At 38.4% G+C, this 12,102-nt stretch overlaps 1 long non-coding RNA gene across 3 annotated transcripts in view; it reads left to right on the forward strand.

Moving 5' to 3' along the window:
• Positions 1-12,102, forward strand: part of LOC139046190 (uncharacterized) — a 159,941-nt gene that overhangs the window by 128,067 nt on the left and 19,772 nt on the right. The gene's annotated exons all lie outside the window — the stretch shown is intronic.

Genomic DNA, 12,102 nt, shown 5'->3' on the forward strand with positions numbered 1-12,102 from the left:
AGGCTGACTATCAACCACAGACTTCACGGTATGCAATGAAATTCAGGAAGGGCAAGAATATTGTTTTTCTCCAACCTTCTCACCCTCAGATACAGAATCTGGCAGTTCAGAAGCAGTTCAAAACGCCCAGGGCACTAAGTTCCTGACAGGGTTATTCTGGAGTTTGAGCACATCCCCAGGGCAGAAATGCCTGATTCAGACTGAGAATCAAATACTGGTCCATGGTAGTCTAATGAGACAGACCTCCTTCACTCACTCTGGAGTAAGGTCATAGCAGCCTTCCTGTCAACAAAGCAAGGTGACAGATGTGTTAGAGCTCACTATAAAACAAGATGCAACTCAACATGTGAATTTCTGACTTCTATTACCAATGAGTCTAGGACCCAATGGTGTGCTGGTAAATACTTAACATCCAGTCCTCTGGAAGAATTTTTAAAAAGCAAGCTCTGATTTACATCATCTGCCTATTTCTGTGGCATAAATACTAAATAATTCTACAAGGACTGATTTCAAGCCACCTATCTGATATCAAAGAATGGAACGGGAAGAGACATGCACAATTAGCTCTCACCAACCGAAGCAAGCTGCAGCCACCATGGCTGGGATCACCCCAACTCAGCAAACAGGGTTAAAACATGGGAGAACATAGAACTTTACTCACCCATTCTGCTTAGCAAAACACCTCTTTTTAGCTTTCCTCATTTCCAGACTATATGCTATCTATCTCTACCTGCTTCTTCTTGCCTCAGATAACCAATCAAATTCTTACCCTCTATAAGGCTACTTCTGCTCGTCCATGTGAAATTCTGAGATCATTGCCAGCATGGGAAGATTCTCTCCTACTTTTGTGATGCTGTTAGGTACTTCTTTGTCCTGGACACATTTCCTGGAGCCCATAGGCACTAATTCTGTGGGTTCTGGAGAAGGGTTTTGGGGGAGGATGCTCCTGATCACTCTGAGTGGTGGGTCGAGGCACATCAGTCCCATGAGAAGTTGGAAAGCCATTGAGTCCCATTCCCCATGTATTGTCAGCCCTTCCCTTCTCTCAGTCGTTATCCCCTCCTTGTCCCCTCCTTCATGGGTGGGAGTTCAGGGAAGAGCAAGGATCCTGTCTTCCCTGAGCTATTACCATTTTTTTATTCTGCAAGTTTCTCAATATAGCTCTGTTTCTTAATCAGATTATCTTAATCTATTTCTTAACCTGGATCAATAATAAATTCTTATTTTTTGTCCCCCTAATAGCCACTCAGTGCTGTCTTGTTGCATGTGGCATCTATTAATTTAGATAAAGAGATTTCAGAGGAGGTTTTATCAAATACGTTTAAGAGGACACTCCATCAATATACATACATTTGTATATTATATGTATACTGCATATATTTGTGTATTGGTATTTTTGTATTTTGTGTGTATTTGTATATATTGGATGCATTTGCATTTTGTAAAGTTTGTATACTATATTTATTTGTATATTGTATGCATACTATATGTATATCGTGTACATATTATCTGTATATAATATACATTCTCCTAAAACCACACCAGCACTAAAGATTCAAGTTTGAAAATGAGGTACGTTGTCCCACTCTCAGAATTTGACTTAATTAACAAAGGCCACAGATTTCTTTCTCTAAAATTTCTGGGATCCTCCTGCCTTCTAAGCTGATATTTGTGTGTGTAGTTTGAGGGGCTTGCCAGAGGCCATGAAAGACAGTAGAGACACATTGACTAATTGGTCCACCCATATCAGTAATTCTTGCTCATGGTTTCCCCTTTCATTTCTTATCAAACAGATTTTTAGCTTGAAGACGAGACACTTCCTTCCAGTGGCTAGGGCTCCTCCTGGCTATCTTCCTCCAGATTCAGCTCTCCACAATATGACTGAATCTCTCAGATTTGGAAACATTCCATGATGTACATGTCCCTAATTGAGTCTACAGGTCAATTTTTTCTTTGCCTAGAAACATCTCTATACACCCCTGAAATAATCCTGCAGTTCATTACCTGGAAGTTTATAATACAACATGGCCCCATTGCTTCCTCCAAGCTACTACCTCAAGGACCCGATGAGAGCAAGAAGATGGTTTAGTTCCTCCCTATGAATCTTCCATATGGAGTTTCCAGCTTCAGAAGCTATCCAGTTTTCCAGTGTTCCCTGGGTTATAAATAAGTAACCAAATAACATCAACCAAATTGAGACACTGTTAAAAATGAAATAAGGCACTGAAAATAAATAAATAATTGACCTACAACAGGTATAAATTGGGACTGTCCTAGGAGACGTATGGTCTCCCTAATTATAATTTTCTTGCAATGGGCTGCCTTTACGTGTGATCTCATGCAGAAAATTCCTGCTGGTATCAGCTTGACAGATTCACACAGTAAAGCAGAATCTTGGCTCTCTGGTTGAAACTTCTATTGTTGAAGTTTATGCTCCCTCAGCGACGCTAGTATCATAATCTTCCTGTCTCCATATAGTTCCTCTTTTGTTGATTATTTATGCCATGGTAAAATAGTCTTAGAGTCCAGACATGCCACCTGCCTCTGCCTTTTCTATGTCTCTGCCCTCTGCTAGAGTGCCAATTCCATCCTGGAAGCATGTTGCAAAAGCTCAGAAATACTAGTAACTGTAGTCCTGGGTTACATTGTAGAAGACCCGGGAATTGTTGTCCTTTCTAGATGAGGTGACAGAAGAACAGAGTTCACAATTACTGAGATGAAAAAGACTACAGGAGAAGCATTTTTGTTAACAAAGATCTGTAGTTTAATTTAGGAAATGACTTCCAGAGAGGGGATAAGACTATGCTGGAGATATTGGATAATACGCAAAACTGGTTCAACATTCAAGCATCAAATCAATTAACATAATCTATCATGTAAACAAGCTAAAGAAGAAAAATCTCTGATCATATCAATAGACACAGAAAAAGCATTTGACAAAATCCAACATTCACAATAAAAACTCTCAGTAAACTAGGAATAGAGGGGAACTTAATCAAATCAATAAAGAACATCTACAAAAAACATAAAAAGCCTCACAGCTAACTTAATACTTAATGGTGAGAAACTAGACACTTTTCCCCTAAGTTTGGCAACAAAGCAAGAATGTCCCTTTTCACTTCTCCTATTTATTGTAGTGGAAGTCATAACTAATGTAATAAGACAAGAAAAGGAAATAAAAGACATACAGATTGGGAAGGAAGAAATAAAACTGTCTTTGTTCACAGATGACATGATTATGTAAATAGGAAATCCCAAAGAATCAACAATAACACAAAAACAAGAAAACTTCCTAGAACTAATAAATGATTATAGCAAAGATGCAGGATACAAGGCTGATATGCCAAAGTATATTATATATATTTATATATATATGTAGCTTTCCTATATATTAGTAATGAACAGTTGGAATTTGAAATTAAAACACAATACCATTTACATTAGCACCAAAAAATGAAATACTTAGTCGTAAGTCTAACAAAATATGCACAGGATCTATATGAGAAAAGTATAAAATGCTGGCAAAAGAAATCAAACAACTAAATAAATGGAGAGTTATTCTGTGTTCATGTATAAAAAGGTTCAAGACTGTTAAGATGTCAATCCTCTGCAAATTATCTCATTTTAGATATGAGACTGAGATATGTAAACTCAATCATAATCCCAGCAAGTTATTTTGTGATATCAACAAACTGATATAAAGTTTATATGAAAAGGAAAAAAGGCCCAGTGTATCCTACACGATATTGAAGAAAAAGAACAAAAGTCAGAGGAGTGACACTACCCAACCTCAAGATTTACTATGAAAACAGCATGATATTGGTGAGATAATAGAGAAATTGATCAATAGAACAAAAGAGAGAGCCCAGAAAAATCAACAGATCTTTGACAAAGGAGTAAATGCAATCCATTGGAAGAAAAATAGTCTTTTCAACGAATGATACTAGAACAATTAGACATCCATATAAAAAAAAAGAATCTAGAAACAGTCTTTACACTTTTCACAAAATTTAACTCAAAATGGGTTATAGACCTAAATGTAAAACTGTAAAAGTTCTAGAGTATAACAAAGGGGAAAATCTAGGCGACCTTGGATTTGGTGATGAGTTTCTAGATTTAATACCAAAAGCACTATTCATGAAAACAAAAATTAATGGACTTCATTAAATTTAAAAACTTCTTCTCTATGAAAGACATCTTTAAAGAGAATGAAGAGACAAGGCACAGACTAGGGAAATATATTTGTAGGCCACATACCTGATAAAGGACTGGTATACAGAATACACAGACAGCTCTTAAAACCCAACAAAAAGAAAACTAGCAACCCAATAAAATGGGTGAAAGATCTGAACAGATACCTCACCAAAGAAGATATACAGATGGAAACAAGCATATGAAAAGATGCTCAACAACTTATGTCATTAGATAATTGCAAATGAAAACAAGGGGATATCATTAGACAGATTAGGATAACTAAAATCCGTAAAACTGATAATATAAAATGCTGGTGAGATTGCAGAGCAAGGGAAACACTCATTTGTTGCTGGTGGGAATGCAAAATGTTATAACTTGGAATACAGTTTGGCAGTTTCTCACCAAGCTAAACATTGTCTTACCATATGATCCAGCAATCACACTCCTAGGCACTTGCTCAACTGAGTTGAAAACTAATGTTCACACAAAAACCTGCCCACAAATGTTTATAGCAGCTTTATTCATAATCACCAAAAACCAGAAGCAATCAAGATGTCCTTCAATAGATAAATGGATAAACAAACTGTGGTATATCTACATAAGGGAATATTATTCAGTATTAAAAGGAAATGAGCTATCAAGCCATGAAAAGACATGACAATAAAAGAAGCCAGTCTGAAAAGACTATGATTCCAATTATGTGACAGTCTAGAAAAGGCAAAACTATGGAGGCTGTAAAAACATCAGTGGTTTTCAGCAGTTTAGGGCAAGGGAGGGATGAATAGGTGGAGCGGGGGACTTTTAAGGCAGTGAAACTATTCTGTATGAAACTATGATGGTGGATCTACGTCATTATGAATTTATCAAAACTCATAGAACTATATGATGTGAAGAGTAAACCTTAACGTAACCTATGGACTATAGTTAATAATAATGTACTGGTTCATTAATTGTAACAAATATATCACACTAATGCAAGATATGAATAATGGGGGAAACTGTGTGTGGAGGTGGAGAGGTTGGGGTTTGGGGTTTGGAATTTTATGTATTATCTGCTCAATTATTCTGTAACTCTAAAACTGTACTAAAAAATTATCAAGCAATTGTAAAATAAAATAAAATAAAATAAGACAAAAGCACAAAGGGAATGACTAATGGTTGAGAAGAGGTTCAAGTGATTTCCTGAGATGCAACATTGTTTGAAATTTGTAGAGATGAGAAGAAACTAGCAAAGGAGATTTGCAGGACAGGCCAGTGAAGTGAGAAGGAATGAGGAGAATGCCATATCCTAGAAGCCAAATCAAGAGAATGTTTCAAGGAGGAGGGAGTGATCAGCCATGTCAAACACTGCAGATGGGCCAAGTATGATGAAGATCGAAACTTTCCAGGGCATTTAGCAAAGTAGAGGTCATCAGTGACTGTGGTCAGTGGAGTTCTGGGAAGTGTTAGAGGGCAAAGCCCTGATCCTGTGGTTTTGAGAGAAATGGGAAGAGAGGGACTGGAAACAATGAGTACAAACATAGCTTGTCAGGAATTTTGCTGCAAAAGGGAACAAGGAAATGGGCAAAAGCTCAAGAGGATGTAAGGATGAGAAAGAATTTTTTAAGATGTGAAAATTTACAATGGTGTGTGCTGAAGTAAATGATCCAATAGAGAGGGAGAGAATGGTGCTGTAAGAGAAAGAGCAGTAAAACCCTGAAATGACGAATGACAAGGAATGGGATGTAGTCCACAAATGGAAGGACTAGGAGTGTGGACAATTCATTCATAATAACAGCATGGAAGGAAGAGTATACAGGCACAGATGCTATACACTGGTAGGTCCATAGTAGCAGGGGCTCACAGAAATTCTCTACTTCTGTTGTCCCAGATAAATAGAAAACACAGTTGACAGCTGCAAGTGATAATGGGGAAGAGGATGCTGGAGCTTTGAAGGAAAAAGAGAAGATGTAAAACAGCCATCTAGGAAGCAGGAAAGTGAAATGTAGTAGGAGTGCCAAGTAGCATTCAAAGCCAATTTGAGGTAGACGGCATGAATTTAAAGTGACAACAGGAAGCACAGTTATAAATCTATAGTTTTTTCTAGTCACAGTGAGCTGAACAGGTGCAAGGTTAGATTAGTCAGAGTTGGATTTAACCAGGGATAAGACTTTGCTAGGTGACTATGCAAAGTGAGAAGGCAAAGGGAGTTGAGCATGTATGCAAAGGCGTGATTGTAAGGGTGGACCATAAAACCAAGGCTGAGTGAGAATGCAAATTAGGACATAAAAGGGGAAGTGAGGGATAGTGAATAATAGTGACTAATGAATAATAGTGGATAAAAGGTCCAGGAGTGGTCGGAAAATATTTTTTTGGAGTCATGGTATTAGAAGGAGTGAAGTTGAAAGATAGTAGGTTGTACTTGGAGAGAGGGAGACTTCGAATCATGAATATGTGGAAGTGGTGATATTGATAATGACAAGTTCTCAGATCTCCTCACTGGAGTGAATTAGGGTAGTGGTCAAGATAATTGGAAGAAAGGAGGTTAAGGAACTGAAAGAGCAGAGTATTTGGAAAGGTCATCAGCATGGATGTGGATACGGAAATCGCCAAGAACTGCTCCTTCTCTGGAGGCTGGTCCTGTTAGGTCAGACAGATTTGCCCACGTAAAAGCTAGCAATATAGACACATTCAGCTCCTGGCACATGCCATTTCAGTCACACAAGTTTCAGAATTCCTGTGGCTTGACTACTACTGCGAAGCAGATATATTTTGCCTCATGTGCTGTGCATTTCAGGAGCAAACAAAATGATGACACATTTCACAGGGGAACAGAACCAGGATCAAGGTTATGGAATTCAACAAATATGAACTGTCAGATGCTAGAGGATTGGCTTAGTATTAGAGACCTCAGGGTCAAAATACTCAAGTTTCCCCAGAACCAGAGATTCCAATCTCAAAAGCTTCAACTCAGTCCTTCACCCTTTTAAGGCAGATAAATTGGGTAGCACAAAATTGATTGGCTAGGGTCTTTTAGATGACGTTTTAAGACCAAAAGCTCCATCTGCTTTCTTAGGACATCAGTTAATTCATGGCTTCTTTTAGGAATAAGACTTGGCATTACAAAACTTGGCTAAAGAAATGGAGACATTGATTTTCTCCTGGAATATATTCGCATATAAGTCACCCTCCAAAAGTAAACAGAGAGAGCAGTAATATGATATCAAAGCAAAGAAGTTATATATTGCTGGCTAGCTCAAAAATGCAGTTGCCTATAATACATATAATTCAAATGAAGTGAAATGTCAACCTCGAACAAGTGAGATGGTTTAATGTGAGGACAAACACATGATTTCAATAAACAGAATTATCTTAGCTACTTTTAGAGTTGTTATTGATATCATTCTATACTAATAATTCACTGGAGGGCAAGTGTCAAACAGCATTGGCTTCCTAGTTATTTTTCCACATGGTCTCAAAGTAAAAGTATCAAATTAGGCAAATCCATAATCATAACGAATGTAATTGAGAGAATCTGGAATTCAAACTGCTTGCATAGGCATCATATCTGAGTAATATAAAATTGATCACATCCAAATAATCATCACTGCAAATTTTTCAAACTACTAAGCAAGTTCAATACGTGGGAAAATAGAGAAGTATATCACCAGGTTACCAAACAGATGTTGCACTTATGAAAAAATATGCTAGGTACTAGGCAAATTGTAGGTAAAAGTGATTGCTGTGTTGAAGCATCAGGAACACATTACAGATGGCAGACAAGAAATTGCAGTCAATAATGGCTTCTCTTGTACACAAATTTGTTCATATTTTGAAATGCATTGCTAGACGTGAACCAGCATACTGCATGTGCAGACCTTTTTTTCATGAATTTCTATCATAAAAGTAGAACCAGGTTTCTAAGTAGGAAGTAGCTTCAGACCTGTAAAATACTTGACTGATTACCGAATATATTTAATGACGTCAAATCTGCTGCCTTCTTCCAAAATTCCTGGTCTAGAAAAGTTTATAAAGTACTCACGCAAATTCTACCATGAAAACATTTTTTCCCTCAAATGAAAATTAAATGGGGCCCCGGTTCAGTGCTACTTACTGACGAGTTAAAGGTGCTCTGCCTGCCTTCAATTTGCTGATTTATATTTGGCAATGATGACTCAATTCACAGCCTATAGATTAAATGTCAGCTATTTAGAAAGTTTGGATCTGTCAAAAGTGGTATTATCACCATATTATATACCTTTTATGAGACCAATAAATGTAGTTTCTATGGGAAAAAAAGCATTTACAGATGATTAAAAATGAAAACATGTAACCAGACCAAGAATGATGAAGGCATTTCCATCCTTACAGTCACACAACTGTTCAAGATATTAATCGGGACCATTGCTCTAGTGCTCTCTGTTATGGTCTCAAATGGGCCTCAAAATTAATGCTAAGGAAACTTGGCAGGGACTGGGAGATGCCGGCCTTTCAGATAAAATGTTATTTGATTCTATGCAGTACAAGCAGTGCTGTGCTTCAGAGTCAATTAGCATTCAATTTAATTCCCTATTTTTCAAGTGCCAATTCACTACTCCCATCACGACACATATTGCCCTGAAATGCCCCTTGATGTTGTCCTATCCCACCTTATGACTCAAAAGTCCTGAACTAGGGATAGAAAAGGGACTTAATCAAGGTGTTGATTCAATATGACAGTCATTGGAATGTCCTCAGAAGCAACATCTCCAAGTAAGGTGGAAGAGGAATGTTATGGCCCCCAGTTACATTTTTAGAGTCTGGTTCGAAGTTAACTTCTGGTCTCCCAGTGCATAGTTCTCCTTGGGTGGCAGAGACCGATGCACAGAGAATAAAACACCCTGTAGTCGCTGATTATCTTTAATTTTAAGTTAAACTTTTTTGCTAAAGGTCAACTTATTTTCCTAACATCCCTGAAGTTATAGGAAGTGATAGGAAGGCAATACGGGAAACTGAGAATTACAAGATTGCCAAAACTAAGCCTAAGTTGGAAACACATTTCAGGTCTTCCAAACCCCTTGCCTGTTCTTTCAATCAAAATTTCATTCAAAATAAGTTATTCTTTAGCTCTAATTCAAGTAACCTTATATATATTGCTTAGGAAGCAAAGGTGAGTTATTTGAATTGGCCTTTTCAAAAATTCACTGATAAAATACTCAAATCAAGGCCAATTCTGTTTCCTAGAACATTCACCCAGCCTGAAGCTGATTTAGTAGCATTCTCCAAGGCTTATTGCTTCTGAAATGATACCTGATCCATCTCACAGCAACTATTATTAGTTAAATACCACTGACATTGCCCATTAGTATCTCATAAGTTGCATATTAGCCAAACTTTGGCATTCATAAGAACAACACTGTCACAATGCAGTTATTAACCAAACTGAATCACTTTGAGAAATGTAAAATTTGTTTTTAAAAAGATCAATTGCAGCTTCTTGAATTTTATCTAGAAATTCTATGTGATCAGGCTATTAAAGGGAGTGTTTACTCTGACACCAACCAATTCCCCAATTCTCGGACACCAACCAGGTGTCCAACAATTCAATTCAATTCTGACACTACCCAGAGTTAGCCCAGACACCACAGTTTAAGGACTCAGTCCCACAACACTGCTCTCACTTTAGATGCCAGTCACGAGTACTGGGCCACCTTCTGACTAATTGGCTATAAATTGGGGGTTCCCAGAACCCCCTCCTAAGGTTCAATAATTTGCCAGAATGGCTCACAGAACTTAGGAAAATATTTTACTCATGCTTACTGGTTTATTGTAAAGGATACAATGAACAGCCAGATGAAGAGGTACGGGGAGCAAGGCCTGGAAAGGTCCCAAGCACAGGAGCTTCTGTCTCTGTGAAGTTGAGGTGCACCACCCTCCTGGCACGTGGATGTGTTTGTCAACTCAGAAATTTATAAAATCTCATTGTTCAAGAGCTTTTACAGAGCTTAATCTTCAGGTCCCTCCTCTCCTTCACGGAGGTGAGTGGATGGGGCTGAAGTTCCAACCGTCTAATCACTTAGACTTTCTGGTGACCAGCCCCATCCGGAGACTATTTAGGGACTCCACCTTAAGCCACCTCATTAACATAGCTCAGGTATGGTCAAAGGAACCTCTTGATGAAGAACAAAAGACACTCAGAAAATTCCAAGGGTATTAGTATCTCCACACCAGGAACCAGGGAGAAAGACCAAATATATTTCTCAAACAGCTTAAGTCTAGTGATCCAGGAAACTGACATTAGTCAAATAAACACAGGGGAAAGAATGTAAAGCAACAAGTGTGATAAGAGCGCTGAAGGAAATGATGAACCATACAACAGGTGGACTGGCTCCCCAAGGCTGTGGAGTTGGGGAAGTTTTCCTGAGGAAGACAGTTTTGAGCCGAGTTCACCATACTGAGAAGTTAAGGAGACAAAGATGGTATGACAACTGCAGAATCCAGTTTGGAGGCATTGAAAACGAGTTTGAGCTAAGGGTAGGAAAGATTTGGTTTTCCAAAAATGAACCCAAGAAAGTGTTTCTTCAAATACTACATCTTATTTAGTACTATTATTATAGATATTTTTACTGACTGCTATTACCATAATACTAAGTAGAATTATTCAATATTATAAGCAACCACTAATTACTTACAAAGATTCATTCAGATCACAGAACTAATCTAAAATATGTTGATTTGGATACAAGAGAAAAAGAAACTGGGCTACAAGTTAATAGACAATCCATCAACTGTACCTCAGTTTCCCCCATAAAATGAAGGTGTGGGTAAGTGTGTTATGCCGGACTCTTCCAGTTACACGTCCTAGAAAACAGTCAAAAATGGCTTAAGCAGGGGCCGGCTCCGTGGCCGAGTGGTTAAGTTCGCGCGTTCCGCTGCGGCTGCCCAGGGTTCGGATCCTGGGCGCGGACATGGCACCGCTCGTCAGGCCACGTTAAGGCAGCGTCCCACATCCCACAACTAGAAGGACCTGCAACTAAGATATACAACTATGTACAGGGGGGGTTTGGGGAGATAAATTAGAAAAAAACTTAAGCAAGAGGGGAAAACATTGGCTCACTCTTACTTCTCTGTCTCTTTTTTTTGGTTTTTCTCCAGATTGGATTAATTCTTAGACTAGCTCTTTCTGCTTGGAGTCAAGGATAGCCAATGGCAGCTTAAAACTTTATAGCTAGCAATCCCCAAGGAAATATGGTGTTCTTTCCAATAGTCCAGCAAAATTCTCAGGAAAGGTTCTAATTGGCCTGTTGGTTCGCGCGGCCAAACCTGCCGAGTTGCTGTGGTCAGGGGAATGGAGGACTCTGGTGGCCAGCCCAGGGAGCATGCCCACTCCTGGGGCTTGGGATATGGGGCCATGTGCTTTTTTAGCCTCCCTGGACAAAGGAGGGAGAATTCCTGGAACAAAAAGATGCTGTTGAACAGATAAAATGTTTGAATGACCGCTACAGTGAATTTTTAAACATTTTTAAAAATGAATGTTGTAATACCCTAAATTTACTGACAGAACAGAGGCAATATGTATATTCTGAGACTCTTTACAATGAGGCGTATGTTTTGATTTCCTGAGAAAGCTCTAATGGCCCTTGCCAACACACCGAATGGCAGTTTACTCTGCCTGTTTGTTCTGTCATAAACATAATGTGCTTCTCATCTCTCCTCAGTTTACGCATCTTCATTTTTAATTGGCCACTAATGCTTTCTGAATATCTTCACCTTCTCTCTCAGCACATCAAGAAGGTAGATTTTACCCACATACACTCACATGAAGATTTTAAAATCTCAGAATTATCTAATTAGTTTGCACTGCTAAAAACATTAGGTTTCCAAATGGTCACAACAAAGATGAAGAGAGGAGAAAGGAATATACTCTCTGGCTGTACTCCAACTTTGACC

Source organism: Equus asinus, chromosome 9 (assembly GCF_041296235.1).
Source record: "Equus asinus isolate D_3611 breed Donkey chromosome 9, EquAss-T2T_v2, whole genome shotgun sequence".
Taxonomy (NCBI): domain Eukaryota; kingdom Metazoa; phylum Chordata; class Mammalia; order Perissodactyla; family Equidae; genus Equus; species Equus asinus.